The 19,366-nt window shown below is 38.9% G+C and overlaps 1 protein-coding gene across 8 annotated transcripts in view; it reads right to left on the bottom strand.

Moving 5' to 3' along the window:
• SLC16A7 (solute carrier family 16 member 7) overlaps positions 1–19,366 on the bottom strand; it is a 141,943-nt gene that overhangs the window by 93,698 nt on the left and 28,879 nt on the right. For 3 of the 8 annotated variants that reach the window (XM_032493256.1, XM_032493252.1, XM_032493255.1), the window contains exon 2: positions 1,945–2,040. The gene's annotated coding sequence lies outside the window, so the exon portion shown is untranslated. Of the gene's footprint in view, positions 1–1,931; positions 2,041–5,074; positions 5,301–17,712; positions 17,969–19,366 lie in introns of those variants that run through there. The other 5 variants (XM_032493258.1, XM_014567245.2, XM_032493253.1 and 2 more) reach the window with 4 other exon arrangements.

The raw sequence follows: 19,366 nt of genomic DNA, 5'->3' as shown, positions 1-19,366 counted from the left end.
TTATAATCTGTGGCAGCTTTTCTCAACTGGAGTTACTGGAAACATCGAACACAGGGAATGATGTGAGTTACCATTTTCTTAGTTCTCCCAATGATGTTACATAAACATTACTCACTTAAATCATCCCATTGGTCTCTGATTTCCCTGTGTGGACGTGACTCTCTTGGCATCATTTTATTGCTAAAACCTTCTAAGAATCAGCTGAGCTGTAATCTTTCCACTGGTGGAGGGTTTGAAATATTGGAAGAATTACCAATATGTGACAGAATCACAAAGTGAACAAATGCTGTTGGAAAAATGGTGCCATAGACTTGCTCAATGCAGGGTTGCACAAACCTTCACGTTGTAAAAACATGAAATGTCTGAGAATCTCAATAAAGTGAAGCACAATAAAACAAGGTATGCCTGTAGTAAGAATCAGGGCAGAGCCAGGATGTGAACCCACATGCTCAGGATCCACAGTCTGTGCTCTTAACTGACAAAGAATAGGCAGGGATAAGTCAGTTCCCTTAGTACACCATGTACCCAAAAGGAACCACTGAACAGATTACAACCTACCTCGACCATCATGTGCTTAGCATGGGACAAAAATGAACACCTCAAAGGGGCAAACCCCCGAGAACTGACCTCATTTCACCCTGGCACAAACCACTCTATTCTCAAGCTTCCCCTAATCTCAGTGTCAGTCGTGTTGTTGTAGTAAACTACCACGAACTTAGTGGCTTAAAACAACGCAAATTTATTATCTTACAGTTCTGGAGGTCAAGGTCAGAAATTAATCTCACCAGGCTAAAATCAAGGTGTCAGTGGGAGGCCAAGGGAAGAATCTGTTTCCTTGCCTTTTCCAGCTCCTAAAAGTCACCCACGTAACCTGACTTGTGGCTGCAACCTCCATCTTCCAACCCCTCAGTCGGGCTGAATCCTTTTCAGGTTTCCACTTCTCCCTCATTCATCAGGTCCCTGGTGATTATACTGGGCCCACAGACACAAGCAGAAGGATGATCACAAGGTCGTTTGAAGAGCACCCTCAATTCTCCCTCGCCGCGCAACCTAACACTCGCAGGGTGAAGGGACTGGGATGTGGGGAGCCATCAGTCTGCCTTCCTGGACACACCAAGCTGTGTACATGAACTTGAGATTAAAGACAGAACATAACCATGCAGTCGGTCTAGGCAGTGTACCGGACAAATGCGCAATACACCTTGGTAAATTCATCACTCTACTCTTATAATTAAAATACGTAGCAATCCAAATACAAAAAGGAAATGTGGCCAATTAAATATAGTTTCTGACAAGAGCATGGACTGGTTATAAGGACATCTGACTTCCAAGTCCCTTTCTCACTGGTGACGCAGTCTTGAGCAAGGCGCTGACGGCGCTGAGCACTGACCGTCTCATCTGGACGGTGGGGGCAATAACCCCCGACCTGCTTGACACCAGGATTCTATTGAGGATCAAATTAGATTCTTATGAGTACTACAAATAAAGTTTGAACACGAGAAGTCCCAATACAAGCATTTTTGGTCAAAATATAATGATTTTTAAAAGGGTGCAAATGACAAAGATAAAGAATAAAAGTCTATTACTACAGCCTCCACGTTTATTTTAAAACCAACATTCATACAAGTAATAATAACATAATTCGGTTGTTATTACTGAAATTTATCTTTTACTATCTATAAAGGAAGGACTTATGTTCAGCTCTATTTTATACACAGAGAAACTGGAGCTTACTCTCTTGCCCAAGATCACACAGAAGGTGGAGTCACAGAAGGACTAAAGGCCAGAACGGCCAACTTTAAAAGTCTGTTCTATTTTTGAAAACGGATTTTAACACCAGACAAGCCAATATTCCCATTCACATTAAGATCCACTAATGCCACAAGCGGCATGACTTGGAGTGAGCAGACAGAAGAAACCGTATTACACACCGAGGGCACTTACACGGCAGCTCTGTTGGCAGAGTCCTCCGGTCCTTTGGTTTCCAAGATTCCCGTGTCTGAGGTTTCACAGGAAAGCATCACATCTTAAGATTGACTCCTAAAAGAATCAGAGACGAGAGTAACCACCTAAGTACTGAGATGAATGCCAAAAAAAAAAAAAAAAAAAAAAGGTATCTAAATCCAGCTCCATCTCTGGATAGCACATAGCTTTACTGCACTGGCTAAAACTGCTGTCAGCCTTTGCTAAAGCTCCAAGGTTTTATTTCAAGACCCTCTTTCGATATGGGCAGATTGTTTAGTTAAATCACTTCACATCACCACTAACCCGTGCTCACTATGGTACCTGCTTTTCTTCGTGCCTGCCCTTACATTTTCTGTCCTAAATCATACTTTCTGAAGTGCACAGGAGTGCCTACAGAAACATCAGAGAAAGTCACTTCAGTCCAATGTATTTGGGACTTCAAAACAATTACTTGTCTTTAACTTTCAGGAGACTTTTTCTTCCACCGTTGGTAGGATAATGAATAAATGTGTGTATGTATATGAACGTTCATAAAGCAGTAACTTGAAATTTTTACAAAAATACATTAAAACTCTATTTACATTAAATTTATTAATTTAAAAAACTGAAGTCGGTTAATACTTGTAGAATGCTAGCCTAGTGTCTGGCAACAAAATAAGAAGAAGAAAAAGAAGAATACAATAATTACAAGAATTATTATTTCTGCTACTTGAGACAGTGAAAAATATTAGTTTGTATAGATGAATAAATATTAGATCCTTGCTGATTCCTGACTTTAAAAATACAAGATTTACTTGACTACATAAGTCCCGTTTGTCTTATTATTAAACCAATGTAATTAATAAACTCTTGGATATGATCCAAAAAAAATCAGATTGTTTTCAGTAGCAGAGTGCAGTGCAAAGATTATTTAAATATGGTTCACAGGAGCAAAGACTAAGAGGAAAGAATGGAGGTAACACAATGTCATTGAGATAGGACCTGCAGTGTTACCTGGCATGACCAGAGAACTTTGACATTGTCATCTAAAATGGAAGGAATTTTAGCCTGGCAGGCAATATGCTGACTGTGGAAGTTCCAAGACTATAATAAGCAGACTAACTATGGACACATAACTGTCTCATTTAGTAAATATCCCATGGAAACTGGTCAATTGCACATGCAAAGAACTTCCCTGTAGTGACAAATTCTTCTGAATTCAGAATCAGCACTACAATATATTTTACAAAATTACTGGAATTATACCACAATAAGTAAAAGTTATATGATAAAGTTAACATGTCTAAGGACATAACATCTTACTACAATTAAGTTAATTTCTTGCTTCAGTGACCACCACTGAACTACATAATTATGAATTTATTTCATTTATAGACACGATGATATACCGGTATTTTTGTTATAATCCACTCTATCTGCATAATTACATTCCTTAACTCCATGCCTAAAAAGCAATGTCTCTCTTATTTTGATTCTCATGTGAGATAAAATAATGTTACTAAATTTGAGAATTATGAGATAAGGAAGTTTTTTTCCCTTTTCTTTGTATCTTAACAATAAACTTATTTTAACAACTTGAATTTAGAAAATCCCAGATTTTACTCTAGAACATCAGAATATCAGAATTAATTTTAATTTACAGCATTTTGTTATGCAGAAATGGAGCAGCAAGAGTTTTCTCATTTGTTTCAGTGTGCACCTTTACTATTATTATTTTGTTTAATTGAAATACAGTTGATTTACAATACTGTGTTAGTTTTCAGGTGTACAGCAAAGTGATTCAGGTATATATTTTTTCTCAGATATTTGTCCATTATAAGTTATTACAAGATATTGAATATAGTTCCCTGTGCTATGCAGTAAATTCCTCTTGCTTATCTATTTTATATGTAGTAGTTTATATCTGCTAATCCTAGACTCCTAATATTATTTTTGTAACAGAAACAAAGACACCTTAAAAGCTATGTGTTTGAGAGCTGATATGTTTTTTAAAAAAGGACTAATTTGACAGTTATGATCATATCCATTAAATAAAATTTTTTTTTAAAAAAAGAAGTTGTTAAAATGAAGTAAAATGCTTTCTGTTTGTTTTGGCATGCCTTTTGACCTTCTGGGTAACCTTCATCTTGTACAAAAGCTAGCCTGTGTGACCTTCTGAAACACGCACGTCTAAATCACAGATAAGTTTCACAAGGGCTTTTACTTATTGAAAAAAATAACTTGTATTGTAGCTCTCTTACTATAAAACCACTGCCAAAAGCTTAGGCGTGCTTCTAGAAAAGTCCAGAAGCTAAAAGAAATTCCTTGATCCATTATACTGAAAATCAGCACAAAGACCCCTGAAAGGTTATGCTAACATCCAATCTCTTACCCAATTATCAGGTAGAAAAAAATATGATATTTTTAATTCTGTTAATTTCACAAGTTACTATTTAGATCATTTAAATGGGTATATTTCTTAGAAAGAATGAGCAGCTATTTATTTTAATATTCCACAGTGTCATAAAGTTCTGTGTTCAGTGTTTGGTCATCTCAGACTTAACAGACTTAACGAATTTTAGTTGCAAGTAAAATGCATTACCTGGAGTTCTTGATCTTTTTAAACTCATGCACTAATTTTAATTAAGACATAAATAAAATATATTTTCATAAAGGTGTTTATTAAAGGGGCTAAGAATGTGTGGTGTAGAGGAGGGACATATTATTCATGTTTACACATAGTTGGTTATTACCTACTGAGTGATAAAAATGAAAAATTGTATCAGCTAAACCAGAGAATTTTATTGATATATTTGACAAAATGAACGAAAAGTCCTCCAAAAATAAGGAACTGTTTTAGAAAACACAGTAGAGCTAAAAAGAATATTTAATACTATATAAACCCACACTCAACTTTTCAGAAGAAACAGCAGATAAACCTACTCTTCTGGGAGAGTTTTTCCCTTTAACTTGACAGCATCATCCAATCATGTCTGTAAATATTCAGTGTTCATTAGGGCTTAAGAAAAAGTTCCATGAATGAATTATTCATTAATACGTCAATCATAAGCCCCTACTTTATGACAGCAGTTAGCATCAGTAATAAAGACAAAAATAACTGAGAACCCACCTATTATTTTCTTTTAAATCTCTTTCTCCTTTCCTCTCCTCTCAAGTGCAGGAAGCATGTTTGTTTTGGAAGCAACTAGCAAGCACTACAAAAGGAGAACTTAAAGCGGGTGATTAACGATCAAGGAGAAAATGCACAATCACATCAGCTGAGAAGTGGCTGACTGACCCAAGGCTGAAGAATGTGAGGGCGTTAGGGCAAAGCTAGAGTAACATTCCATCTGCTGTTAAATGACAAGCATGAGACACCACGTCACACTCTTCGACATCCAAAAACAAATCCACTGTTTTACGTTTACACAACCACCAAAGGTGATCTTTGAAAGTCAAAGGAGGCAGATTCTCCAAAGCCTTGCTGCATAAAACCACAGAAACACTCATTACAGCTGCTGCATGCACCCATGTTCACGCCTGAATACAAGAAACCCCGCTGCACCCCTGAATAAGTAATGTATGAACAAATACAACAAAATTGCATAAGTGACATCTAAGGAAAGGACTTAAACCATCTTAGGATAAACATGAGAAAACAGGAGGACAGAAATCTGTGCTTGCAGCTACTGAATGCACAATCCTTGTTCAGACATCTTCGTTATGGCGATGTAAATCGTCTGCCCTTCTAACTGAGGAAGTCAAAGATGAAAAGAAAGTGGTATTGAAAATAAATATGATTTATTTAGTATTGTGCCGAAAACTAACCATGAAGAGGGAGAAAGCCAAACACGTTGCAAAAGCACGTCTTAATCAGCCTGTCTTGTGTGTGCGTGTGTGTGTCATCAGCCTTAGTGTACCGTGTTTCCACGATGCAGGTGGAGGGGGTCCTGGGGGAAGCCGGCAGGGGGAAACGTGAAAGTAGCAAAACGTATAGGAGCCTCCATTAGCTGTAGTCTTCCCAACAGCCACATTTACATTTATCTTTTATCCTATGAAACAAAGTGTGGCAACATTACTTCTACATGTGATTAGGGTGGACAAATACGGTGTGGTGTTCTTAACAACGTGCCTCCAAGAACCCCAACCAGATGGAGTGTAAGTGACCAAGGGCCCCAGCGGCTGAGCTTTAAAACCCATTGTTGGATTTGCACAGAAGCCACACTTCCCACAGTCTTCCCCCAGCCTGCGCCTGAGCACAGCAGGGACACGAAAGTAGATGGGTCCTGGGGTACATGGGACTCCTCCAATGACTGCTTTCAGCTGGGGGGGGGGGTCCCACTTAGCATTGCCTAGTGTATGCTGGATGTTCAACAGTTATCTTTGGGGACAATAAACCATGGTTATTATTGAATTGTCAAAGCCCAGATTGCTGCATAAACACCAAAAATTAAACTCAGCGTGAAGCTTGGTTTTAAGGTGATTTTTTAGCTTCCTAACGTAATTTTAGGAAGCTGAAATACAGCAAATGGGTTCGAAAACTACAGAGAGACGGATTTTTGTTCCATGTGAATATAGACTCTGATAGCAGTGTCTAAAAGTTAAACGGGCTGCTGAAATCCTCTCAGTTACTCGCTGATACTACCAGCAAACCCCATTTTATAGGACAGGGAACTCTAGGCTTGGAGAAGCCGAGTTTTCAGGAGCCAATATTCCAGCCTCAGTTTTGCTCACTCTTTCCACAACTTCCATGCAGTTAGACAGTTTATCTTGCACGACAAGAACCTGAATGCTTGCTTTCATGAATGGTTGGACTATGTGATGTGTGAAAACAACACGGTCTTACCTAAGCACGCTGATAACTGCAACACAAATTAAGAAACTTAAATGAGGTCTGTAGATTTGCTTGTTCCACAATGTGTGAAAAAGAAAGACGGCTCATGGAAAATAAAAGAGACACAGTATCACCAATGGATTTTCTCAGAAAATTCATCCAGTTTTAGCACTGTAAGTGTTTTCCACTTGGTTCCTACTCTCCACCTTACCACACCCCTCGGGTGTCCTTCCCACTATTTCTCACTGCATCCTATAGAGCTCCCTTTTTTTTTTTTTTAAATAAACAGATTTTCTAATTTCTAACCTAGATGTTAATTCCCTATCTTTAGGCCCCGAACAGAGGCTCGGCATAATCCTAGTTCCATTCTATGTCTGATTATCATTACTTTTTCAGCTCATACAAAGAAACCTTTCTTCATTTAAGTTCATATCTCCACACTGTAATACCCAGAAAACTAGAATCTACCAGCCTTCAGATCATTTCTTCAAAATCCATTTCTCTTCACTACAACGTTCCCACCATAATCAATATTCATGATCAATACCCATGCACTGTGATCAATAACCTAGCCAGAAAGTTCACCACCTCCACTTACACTCTCATTTCAGTAACTCACTTCCAACTTGAAGCTCATGGCCACTTTGAGTGCCTCTACCACCGGCGTCTTCAACCTTGACATTCTACTTCCCCATTAGTGTCCCATCTTTTATGCAACATTAAAAATGTCATTTCCATCAATCCTGTTCTGGAATCTTCTTGAAATCTCCCACTGCTTTGGCACTTACATCTTCCCCCAAACTGTCAGTCCTTTTCTAACCCCGGTATCTACTCAGCTGCAAAGCTGATCATCATTCAAATCCCAGTTCTGCTACTTATTGGTAAAGCATCTCGGGGAAAATTACCTAAGTTTCTTAGTTTGTTTCTTAACAATGGGAATAATACGTCTATTTCCTAGGAAAGAAGGGAATAAAAGTGGCAATGTAATAATGTACTAAGCACAATTCCTAGCACGTTAAGTACTCAGTAAATATTAACATCACCTGTGATTACCAGTGTTCTCAAGTCACTCACACCTCTGTCTTCCTGCAAGAAGGAGTCTGAAAATTCCAAACTTAAGATGGCCCTGCAGTGAGAGAACTAAGTAGAGCCTTAAAAAAAATGGGTTAACCGCACAGATTGATGCCAAGGTTCATTCATAGATTTCAACTTCAGCAAGGCTCTCAGTGCCTCTCCAGTAAGCTTACTCACATCTCTGGGATCTCCCTCTCCTTTCCAACACAGTTCTAAACGTCGTCCCCCCCAAGTTTCCTAACCACCCTGTCATCACCTGTGGTTGACCAGGCTTCCTGTTCACAAAGAAAGTGAAAACCATCAGGCCAGACATGAAAAAATCTCACGTCTTGTTCTCACCTGTGTGCATTTCTGCATCTCTGTCAGTCCTTCATGCACTCCGTCCTGCCCTGGTGGTGGATGTAAGCCCTGGTCACCAAACAGGCCTCCATCCGCCTGTGGTAAGTTCTTCGTCACCTGGGATGGCTTTCCCATTGGATGTAACCCTTTCCCCTTCATCCTCCTTGACTGTCAATCTTCCCTTGCACTAAACGTTCTAACAGCACTGAATTAAATTCAGTTTTCAGCTCATCCCAAGCTATTTCACACGTGCGTCTTTACTGCCTTAGTAGGTGTCAATGCCTACCAAGGAATCCTCTCCCCACTTTCCTATTAACAAAGCTCCTACTTATTCCTCAAGACCCAACTTAAGAAGCCCTTTTCTGTGAGAGGAAGAGAGAGACGAAGGAGAGGATACTGAGAAGTACTGACAGGATGAGGCACTCCCAAGAAAGGGTATCACAGGGAAGCTCACAGTATCTAGAGTTGATGGGTGAGTTTCAATTATACAGGATTTCTCACTGGACGTCCATCTTTCACACACATCTCCTTATTTCATGAAAAGCATTTCCATGGCTCCCTGACAGCTAAGAAATGAGTCTTAAGCCTTTCAGATGAGCAGATAATTACAAAAATATCTCCAATGGTCAGGAAATTACCAGTTTTCCATCTGTTTATGAACAGATTTTGAAAGGGGAGGGCAGAAAAAAAAGTCAAGCTACAACATACATTTGTTGGTGAGAAAATAAAAACAATTAAAAAAAAAAAAAAAAAGACCATCCACCTTGACTCTTCTGCACTTTAAAGTACCAGTTACTTGTAACATGATTATAATGCAGGCCTAAGGTAACTTCTGAGACTAAAATTTAGGATTTTGTAACCTTTGAAGTACAACAAAGCCAGGACCTAAGTTGTAGTTAACATCTGGTTAAGTTTCACATTTGCTTTGCTTTGCTTTGTTCGCCTTTAAAAAAATTTTCGTTGTTTGTTTTATTCTGACCATTCAGCTTTATTAAGTCCTGAATGATATAAATTCTTCTGTTTTACTGCTGTTTAGATTTTATGCCAAATGTTAGCAATGTATGAAGCCAAATAGTGAAACTTACCAAATACTCTCACTATTTCTAGTTCAGAATCTCCCACGGGCTCAGAGTGGCAGCAGGAGAGACGCTGCTCTCAAAGGGCAGTGCAGCAATCACCTTCACGGATATTATTATTATGAACAGATGTAGATTATGGTGGAGACAGTTCCAAAGTCACCTTCCAAAGCTGAAGTACAGACATGGCATTTAGTAAATTTTCAAAACCTGTTAGGTATAACGTCACAATTTTCTTCAGTTCACCAAAATTCCCTTCGTGCAGTGGAAAGGCTACTGGAAGACCAATGTTTTCAAACCGTTTGGCTTGATTACACTGTTGTGGTACCACTTACCTAGCGCTATTTTAAGCATCTTCTTGGGTTACAGTAAGCTATAGCGTACATCTAATTACATTTGTCCACAGGAAAGTAAGTACATGTGAACCCTGCTCTGTACTCTACTTAATAAAAGGCACTGTGTTTTTTCTTTGTAGCATTTATCAAAATTGTTATTACACAGTTACTTATATTTCTAAATGCCTTTCTCTTCCACTATAAATTCCAAAAGGGCATGTGAATGTGCTATATATGCAGCACCTAGCTCAGTGCCTACAGGGCCAACGAAAGTTTGATGAATGAATGAACGATCACTTAAAGAGATAACCAAATTTATATGCATTTACGTATGACACTTAAACTCATGCTGAAACGTACACATATTTCAGAGACTTGTAGGATGCAGTACAGTGTAGTGTGACAAAGCACAAACTTCCAATTCAAATGGCATAGATTTAATGCCAGGTCTGTTACTTAATGGATTGTGTGCTCAAAGACAAGTGGAACGAACTAGAGTCTAACCCTCTGTTTCCTCATCTGTAAAATGTGAACAATTGCATTGGATCAAATATTAAAAATAATGCACACAAAAGGATGCAGCACAGTCCAAGGCATGAAGCAAGGTCTAATGTGGTCAGTAATATCACTTATTAATATTTAACATATCTTTTGAGTGAATTATATTCATCTAAATTATCCAAGGGCTTTTAAAAATTGCCAACATAAATCTAGTTTGAGCACATGCCAGCAGTGATAACTCATCAATAATTTACAGCATTAAAATGAATTTTCCCAGTTATTATAAACAGTTTCAACAACTTATTTTCAATTAAATTTCATCATTTGTTACTCTGTACCTTCCTTCCAAATTCTTCACAACCATTCAAGGATCTTTCTCAGCTGGTCCTCGCAATCACAATCTTAATACAAGGTTAGTTCAGTTCTCTGGCCCAGATCTGCATGCTCTTCCCCAGTCAACTTCCATTTCATTGTTGCTCTTATATTCCATAACTTCAACCCTTATCAGTGGAAAAAACAGTCATCCCTGAACTGGATTCTCCTTTCTGGACTGTACCTTCTTTGAGGCGCTATCCTCTGCACAAAGAATTGGATCCCACCCTTAACTTTAATCCATCCATTCATGGACATATACTGAGCACGATCTACACTCTAGTCTGAATGTTTGTGTCCTCAAAATTCTGTGTTGAAAACCTAATGCGTAAGGTGATGGTATTAACAGGCAGGGCCTTTGGCAGGTGATTAGGAATGGGGTTAGGGCACTTACGAAAGAGGCCCCAGAGAGCTAGCTCACCTCCTCCACCATGTGAGGATAAAAGAAATCAGCGACCTGGAAGGGACCCTCACCTGTCCATGCTGCCCCCCTGGTCAGACTTCCAGCCTCCAGAACCATAAAAGATAAATTCCTGTTGTCTATGAACTGCCCAGTCCGCGGTGCTGTGTTATAGCTGCCCGAACGGACTGTGATAATCTACACGCCAGACCCTGTGTTAGGTCAGACGGCTACAAACATGAGCACAATGTGGTCTCTAACATCAAAGAGCTCACTGACTAATTAGGGGATGCAAACCTAGAAGTAAATAATGACGATAAATGTGCTAAGTGACAGAACTATGTGCATGGCTTTGTGAAAACACTAAGAAAGGATAACTAACCAGCCTGAGGTAAGTGAGGTAAGTAAAGGCAGGGACAGAATCCTAGAAAAAGCAATGCTTCTTAAACGACAGGAAAGAACCAGTGGGCCAAGAGGACAAAGGAAGGGCTTTGCAGGCCCCAGGGTCAGTAAGAAGCACAGAAACAAATCAAAGTGCATTCATACAGGAAATGCTAAGACAGCAAATTTATTTTGCAACTCTTGTTACATGGCTTCACAAAGGATGTCCTCAGCATGCAAATGTGTAGGAAGGGGTTTGTGTTAAACTGTGTTTAAGTTAAAATGAATTAACATTATACTTTTAAAAATCTCCTGAAGAGACTTTGCCTAAGCACCAAAATATTCTTTTTAATTTTTTTCTTTTTTTGGATAAGACATTTAGAATATCAGGCTCCTTATCAGGTTGCCAAGATGAAAGGTGGGCATTTTCAGTTGCTAATATGTCGCAGTACTTGTTTTTGATAGGGGCTGCAAATGACTTTCATTATACCTGTCAATCAAATGATAAAAAAGAAAAAAATCATTGAAAAAAATCCTAAACAACTGCAAACATTTGGCATGATAAATAGCTTGAGTAGCCAACGGTGGCATAGATCTTCGTATTTGGGTAGATAGAATCCAAGACTATTTTAGAGAAAGCACTACATTATTTTCAGAATCTCAGTCATTTAATTTCTAGCAGCAAACAAAAAGAACAGTCACAATGTTTGAAAAATTAAATTCTGAAGAGTTTTTCTCTGAGTTCAAGCTAACATAAGATATTATTTCAAATGACAAAAAAGGGACATTCACCAAAATTTAAACAGAATGCATAAGTTGAAATAATAAAATCCTCCCCAACCAAAAACCAAACATTAAAAACAAAGAGCAAATCACAAATTTCCTTTTGGTCTGCTTACTAATTGTATAGGTCCAATGTTTCCTTTGTTTCTAGCAATAGTCCTGAGCTTCCTTACAAGCATTTACATTTGGCACAAGGCTGAAATACGGGTTAGTGTCTGTCGATGCTGTTTCAAGTGGAGATGGGAACTGCAAGCTCAGGATGAGAATGGGCCACTGACAATGGTGACAGTTCTCTGTGGGCAGCACTGCCTTTGCTGCATCACTTTGGGTATACAGCATGGCTTCAACTCTCCCACCATCACAAAGTTTGTATCATTTAGGGAGTTTTAGGGGTTTTTTTGTGTTTGTTTTTTTCCATATAAACAGTAACAGCTGTGAGAATATTACAACAGGAAGACAAGACAGGAACACAACAATGCACCGTCTGCAGCAAATGAGAACTAATGGAGCAAGCTAAAAACTTATTTCCAGGAAAGGGAATGATAAAATCAAAGAAAGATGGTAAGAATCACAGATGTGTTATGAAAAATTAGCTTTCAACTCCTGAATCATATCTTGGAGATACTTGGACTCTTTGCAAAACAAAATCAACAAATTTTGTTAAAGGCTTCAAAGTCAAAGCCCACGAGCCGCAAGGGTTACAAAATTTGCTCAGGTGTGTATTACTGAGTTGATACCTCTCAATGATAGCTAAAAACTGGACTGGACTGTAAGCTACCAAATCAGCATTCAGTGCTGAAATGAGAACTAACTAAGCTAATTCAGATCAAGCCAACAACCAAGGTACAATGCAACTCATGTGTTGATAGAAAAGGTCCAGAAATATGTAATAACCCATTAGGGCAGATGAATAAAACCTTTGCTGTTCTTATAATTTGATAGTCAGACAAGTACTATGTTTTCTGTGTTAATTATAAGCAAACATGGCTATCAGAGGTGATAGTCTGCTGTTCTGGAAAACTATAAACTTCTTTTCTAAAGGATTATTATGGGAGAGGTTTCAGTATTTATGCTTGATGGATTGGAGACAATATTCAGGTAATGCTTAATTCTAAGATATCCAAGAATTGCTTGTAGAATATTTAAGAATATTTAAGTGTTAGAATCTGTCTTTCCTTAGACCAACCGCTAATAAATTATGTGAAATTGGAAAATTTAGTTAACCTCTGAAAATCAAGGTTCCTTCCTTTCCAAAACAGAAATACCTCATAGGTCACTGAAAGAATAAAATTACATGCTATTTGCAGACAGCTTAGCACTTAATGACACATAGGACTATTAATTGTATTTTTTTTTCAGAAAAAGTATATTAACCCATTGGAATACAACAGAAAAGAGACTATTGTTAAAAGCTTTATTTAAAAAAATTCTTTGTCTAGAATTGTAGTTCTTATAAAATGAGAATCACCAGATTGGAAAATAAAGGCAATTAAAAAAAAAAGGAACAACCATAACAACAAAATCCATTTTTATTTATAGGGGAAATGTTAAGATAGAAAGACGAGGGAGGAAACAGAGAAAGAGGATGATCAAAGAGCTGGGAAAGGACTAGCCACTATAAAAATATCAGATTATTATAGTCAAAGTATTTGGGGAAAAAGGTCCTCTTCTCCCCAAATGCATTCTGTTAGTGTCCTTTGAGCCTTAGCCATCTATGCAGGCTACTACAGATCAGAGATTAATATTTCAAGGTATCCTAAATTTATATACTTTTAAAAATTATTATATTTGTGATACATCTCTTTCGTTGGCTTCTAACGTGCACACGAAAAGAAAACAGGAGCTGCTCCCTTTACGAAGGATAATGTGAGGCTGAAACAAAGATAACCTTCCTACTAAACCAGAAAAGATTGGAGTCACAATCGAGTGGTGTGACGCGGTGACAGTGTCTTCTCTAATTCTCAAAAGGTGAAAGCTGACTATTCCTAACCGTTAGTATGGTCTCAATTTTCTGTATTAAAAAAAAAAAAAAAAGAACAAAAAGGTCAGTGGTACTTGCCTGGCACAGACCCATGTTGGAAAGAGGAAAAAAATTTCCTAGGCTGTTCAAAACCAGGAATTATTTTCTCATACTTTACATACCATCTGAAAAGTAATGTATTAAGTCTGTGTGCTCAGAGAGTAACATTTGGGTTAACACAGTGAGTCTGATGCTGCACGAGAGCTGAACTCTCTTAAATCCGTGTAATCAAATTCATAACAATATATATCCAAGTGGATACCACCTTGTTAAGTTAATTAAACAAGAAGGCCGTTAGACGGTGGTGGCTGTATTGCTGTGGACGTCTATATAAGCAAACCGAAATCCAAGCTTGTAAGTGCCTCATGGTTATGAAATCAAAACACTAAGGAAAATCAATCCCCAACAGCCAACAAGGCTTTAAGCTGTAGCCAGTCAATAATCCCCTCAGTTTGCTTCTGCTTTTTCTCTGCAAAAGTCTTCCCCTAAGCACCTGTTGGGGGAGTGTTCCTAACCACTTCCTGTTTGACATTAATTTCAATAAATTTTTGCCCAAATTCTTAAAAATGTTCGTATGTCTCAGTTTACCTTTTAACATACCTAATGTCTCTTCAGCTGGGTTTGTCCAGCATCCCTGTAATTCTGAAAGTAACAATATCCAATTATAAATTTCTATTCTGTATACATATTTTGTCACCAAATATAAGAGAAGCACATAGTCTGAATCCTCTGTAGAATAAGGCCTGGAAACACTTTGTTCCATACATTAGCAAAAAAGAGGGTGATCATTTAACCTCAAATTTTAATAAGGAAGATATTCTAAATCAAAGATACCCCTTTTTGTTCCTTGACGTTAAGGCTGGGGAAAATAAGCTCGTTGGAGGAAAAAGGACATATTCACGTTTAACTTCTCGGAATTATCATAATTCTACGTAGGTCTTAAATTAGAACTTACACAGTCTTGATCATTTTACCTCATGGCCTCATGAAGCTTGAGGTTCATGTGTTTGAAAACTGTTTAATCGGTTTTTAATAGAAAAAAAAAATGAAAATCTAAGGAGAGAAAAACTCACATTCAGCACACCCTCCACAGCTGTGTCAAAGTAAGTGCTATTTGATTGACATTGTGGAGTAATGTTTAAATATTTAAATAGGTTATGGTAGAAGACGTGACTATTTCTAAGTATGCACTTAAAATGAACCTGAGTAATACTGATTTCTAGTATGTCATGATTAACCTATGGCAAGAACCTAGAACAGGAACGTTTGAGGATTTAACAGTTTCTGAGGATGGTATCCAGGCTGCCTTCCTCTAAAGGAGGACATGACGGTGGAGCACTGGGAAATTCAGCAGCTTAAACATACGAGAAATCTACAGGGATTCTCTCAGGGAAATATGTTTTTCTGATGGACGGATGAAATCAAGTCACAAACGTTCCCTTTGCCACCTCTGGATTACACAAGAGTCTTTAGTTTCCACATCCAAAAAATTAGAAACAGTCTGCAGAGTAGGTAGATTTCGGGAAATTCTAACACAGCTCCTTGCAAACTCTTCATGAACTTTCCTACTGTGTACTTGACACATGGATTTTCAAACTACAAAAAAATGAGTTTCAAATGGATGAAAAATGCATGAATTTATTTCTAGATTATTAAGTGAAAAAGTGGTGTGCACAGGTAATTAATTAGCAAAGGACCCTTTCATATTCTCCAATGGTAAAAGCGTTTGAGCTCTCGTTTACTGGGATGCATGATTTGTAGTGTGTTCTGCCGTAAGTTCACTTTGTATATAAAACTAAGGAATTTATTTCAGCCAAATCGCCAATGGAAAGAGAATTGAGGAAATAAGTCACAAAGGCAATGTTAATAAGGGGCAGAAATTCAAGCTCTGATAGTACATTTTGTACCTGGATATAGCAGAGAACTTTCCAATTAGAGCCAGCAAGTAGAAAGCTGATAACTCCCAGCTGAGATTTACAGGGAGCGGTCAGCAGCCTGTAATGAGAATCTGGAGCACATACATCGGCTGTAACACCTTTAGTATAAGTATAGTTTCTAATGGCAAAAGCTAATGGCTCCATGACAGTAATAAATAAGAGTGAAAGAATATTCCAGCCTGAGGCCTCAGAAAAAGAACTCTTGGTGGCATTGATAAGATTTTCACTAACACTAGCCGAAGGAGTGTCCTAAAGGGGTAGTTGCACTTCTGCTAAGTGCATCAGCTGCCCCGGAATAAGGGAAATCATAACAGGCAAGGAACAACCTTGCGGTTGAATTCCACCCTTTCCTCAATGGGATTCACACTTAGGCATGTCCTTACAGGGGGGGAAGGAAGGAGAGAAGGAATGACGGAGAAAAGGAAGGAAACCCCTGCTCACAGTCCCATCACTCACTGTACATCATTCAGTAAAATTTAAAAGTACGTAACATTTAAAAGCATTGGAATTCACTTTTTTGTGTGTGCACCTCCCAGGATAATCTCGGAGCACTCGCAATGTGTACCGTGTGTATGGTGACACCTGGAGTCGTGCCCCGCACAATCTACAAGGTCATTTACAGGCAGCCTTGAAGCCGTTATTTAAGAGCATGGACTCAGAGCTGGCAGATCTGGAATCAAGTGATCCTAACCATGTGACTGTGGGCAAGTTAATGAACCTGCTTAAGTTTAGTTTCCATCTCTATAAAATGGGGATCATAATATTAACCTCCACCAAGGATTACTGAGCAATCAATGCAAAAAAACACATAGGACACTGCCTGGCAGATGTTAGTGAGCTATAAAATCCAACTGTTTAATTTGTTATTATGACCACATACCAACTTCTGTACTAAATGCTGCAAAAATAAATGGAGCAAAAATATATGGAGCTACACGCTGTTGACGCTTACTGACTGTGAGACACGTGGAATTGTAGAGCTTAAACTCTCCTGCTAAACATCAATCAACCATATCACTGGTATTTAACCTTTACTGTGAAAATGGACTGCATACAACATGACATGCCTTTGTCATCTCATACTAGGCGTGTCTGAGGTCTCATACTCAACGTAGCTGTAAACTTCTTGGCAACCACAGCACACAAATTGCACGCCTCCAAGTGCTATATCTTCCCTAAAGCCCAAGAAAATAGAATAAAGCAGGGTAGGAGCAGGGTAGGGTAGAACCGCTAACAGCAAATACAAACAGCACACTGAAGTATTAACCAAGAAGAGAGCCTAATTTCATAAAAAATATATATATATATATACACACACACACACACACATACATATACATATATGTATGTATGTGTATGTGTATATAAATATAAATATATATAATATATATATTACAATCACATTGTAGATTTTTTTCTGAGCATTTGTAACAAGTAAGACATCCTTGGAAATCCTGTCATGTCCACCCTAAGACTGGCAGCAGAATTATTATTCTTCAGCGTAGCCAAGGTCAAGAATTTGGTATATTACGAACAGCAGCAGCCATCCCTTACTTTTAGGTAACTTTCATACAAACCCTTCCTCTTCCTCATGCCACTGCCTACCAGCCCATTTCCTACCAGTTTCTTTCCACAGCTCTCCCTCCAAGTCTTACTTCCCAGGTGTGTCTCAGCCCAAATTACACTGCCCAGATAACACCTGTATTAGGTTGCTACCTTTCAGATGAATCCCATCACACTGCTGCTGGCTCCTCTTGGCATTTTACAACTGAAAGAGAAATATACTGAGTTATTCCAGTGAGACTGCAGTGGCTCTTAACCTGGGCTCTTGTGTTTTCCAGGGGATGTCTGGCACTATCTGGAGACTTGTTTGGCTGTCACAGCTGGGAGAGTGCTACTGGCGTCCAGTGGGTGGAGGCAGTGCCAGGAGTGTGGCGGGCAAGGGCGGTGCCTAGGGCTCAAAATTTAAGGAGGCACTCACTCACTTTTAGGGTCGTCCAGATGCAAGATTAAAGGTTGCATGGCCCTGGGAGTGAGTGCCTCCTTAAATGCCATTGCTTCCCTGCCTCCCTTGCCTCCCAGCCCTGGGTTGAGGCCAGGGTTGCCTCCAAACGCCCTCAAAAAAAAAGGAATTATCCAGTCCCAGATGTCCCTGATACTGAGGCTGAGAAACCCAGATTGGTTTAAAGAAGATCAGGATTAGAAATTTGATTCCCTCTCTTTTCCACTTAGAGTTACAAATTTAAAATCATATGTTGTTAAGTAGCTCTAATAGTGAAATCATAGCAAATTCCACCATTTAGCTTGAAACCATTCTGCTCCCATCCACGTGGCCTACAGTGAAGCTAAATTAACTTGACCCTGTCCTTCCTGGCCCTTGAACTTAGGCCCCTTTGTTCCTCTGCTGGCAAGTCTTTCACTCACCCCGTGTACCTCTAAGGCCCAGATGCGAAGGCACCTTCCATCGAGATGTGGCTCCTCCCTTCTCAGATTTGCCTCCTCTCCTGTGTATCTCTCTGTGCCCTGTATTACACTAGAGTCACTTACGCGCTTTCTAAATTCTCCCCATCCCTGCCCCTCTCCCCACACACACTTATCTAACCTCCTTATGGTCACGAACCAGGTTTTCTTTATATTTACTTTCCCAACAACCTTTATGTAGAGCAGTGCTTTGAACACGTAACGTACTCAACATACGTTTTACATGGATCCACGAGGCAGGTGCACACAGTAATGCACACAGCATGAACCGCAGCGCTCCCTGATGGCTACCTGAATCTAAATCCGCCATCACGCTGTGAGGTCTCCTTGAACCCAGTGCCGATTTTCTTTCCCTCAGAGATGTCTCCGTTTATTTCAAGTTTGTTATCCCAGAATTCCTGAGGTTTGTGTTTAGGAGGTAACTTCCTTGACATTTTGCTACAAACAAAGGTACAGAATGAAATGTATTTTCTTCCCAAAGGCCTATTTCAGCAGCAGTGAGGAGCTCACGAGTTTGCCTGAGCTACACACCAAAACTCAGGGAGTGAAGAAACAGCCTCGTAGTATGTCCAACTCTTCGGGAAGCCAAACCGATGCAGCGTGAAAATGCCATTTCCATCAGTATCTGCCTCACCTTCAGCTTTAAAACTAGTCCGAAACTTTCCTAATTTTGCATTTTAACCAAAAATTTCGGAAGAGCATATCATTTTAATAGGCATGTAGCTTCTGGATAAAAGTTTGATTATCATTTGGGAAATATGAGTTCTCCAAGTATTGTTTTATCTTTGTATAATGCAGAAATGGAGACAAGAAGGGGTTCAAGAAGATCTCATAACATGATGGCAGTTAGATGAAAAATGCTATGGATTGAATGTTTGTGTTCCCCCCA

The sequence above is a fragment of the Camelus ferus genome, chromosome 12, assembly GCF_009834535.1.
Source record: "Camelus ferus isolate YT-003-E chromosome 12, BCGSAC_Cfer_1.0, whole genome shotgun sequence".
Classification (NCBI taxonomy): Eukaryota; Metazoa; Chordata; class Mammalia; order Artiodactyla; family Camelidae; genus Camelus; species Camelus ferus.
This window is presented reverse-complemented; position numbering and strand designations above follow the sequence as displayed.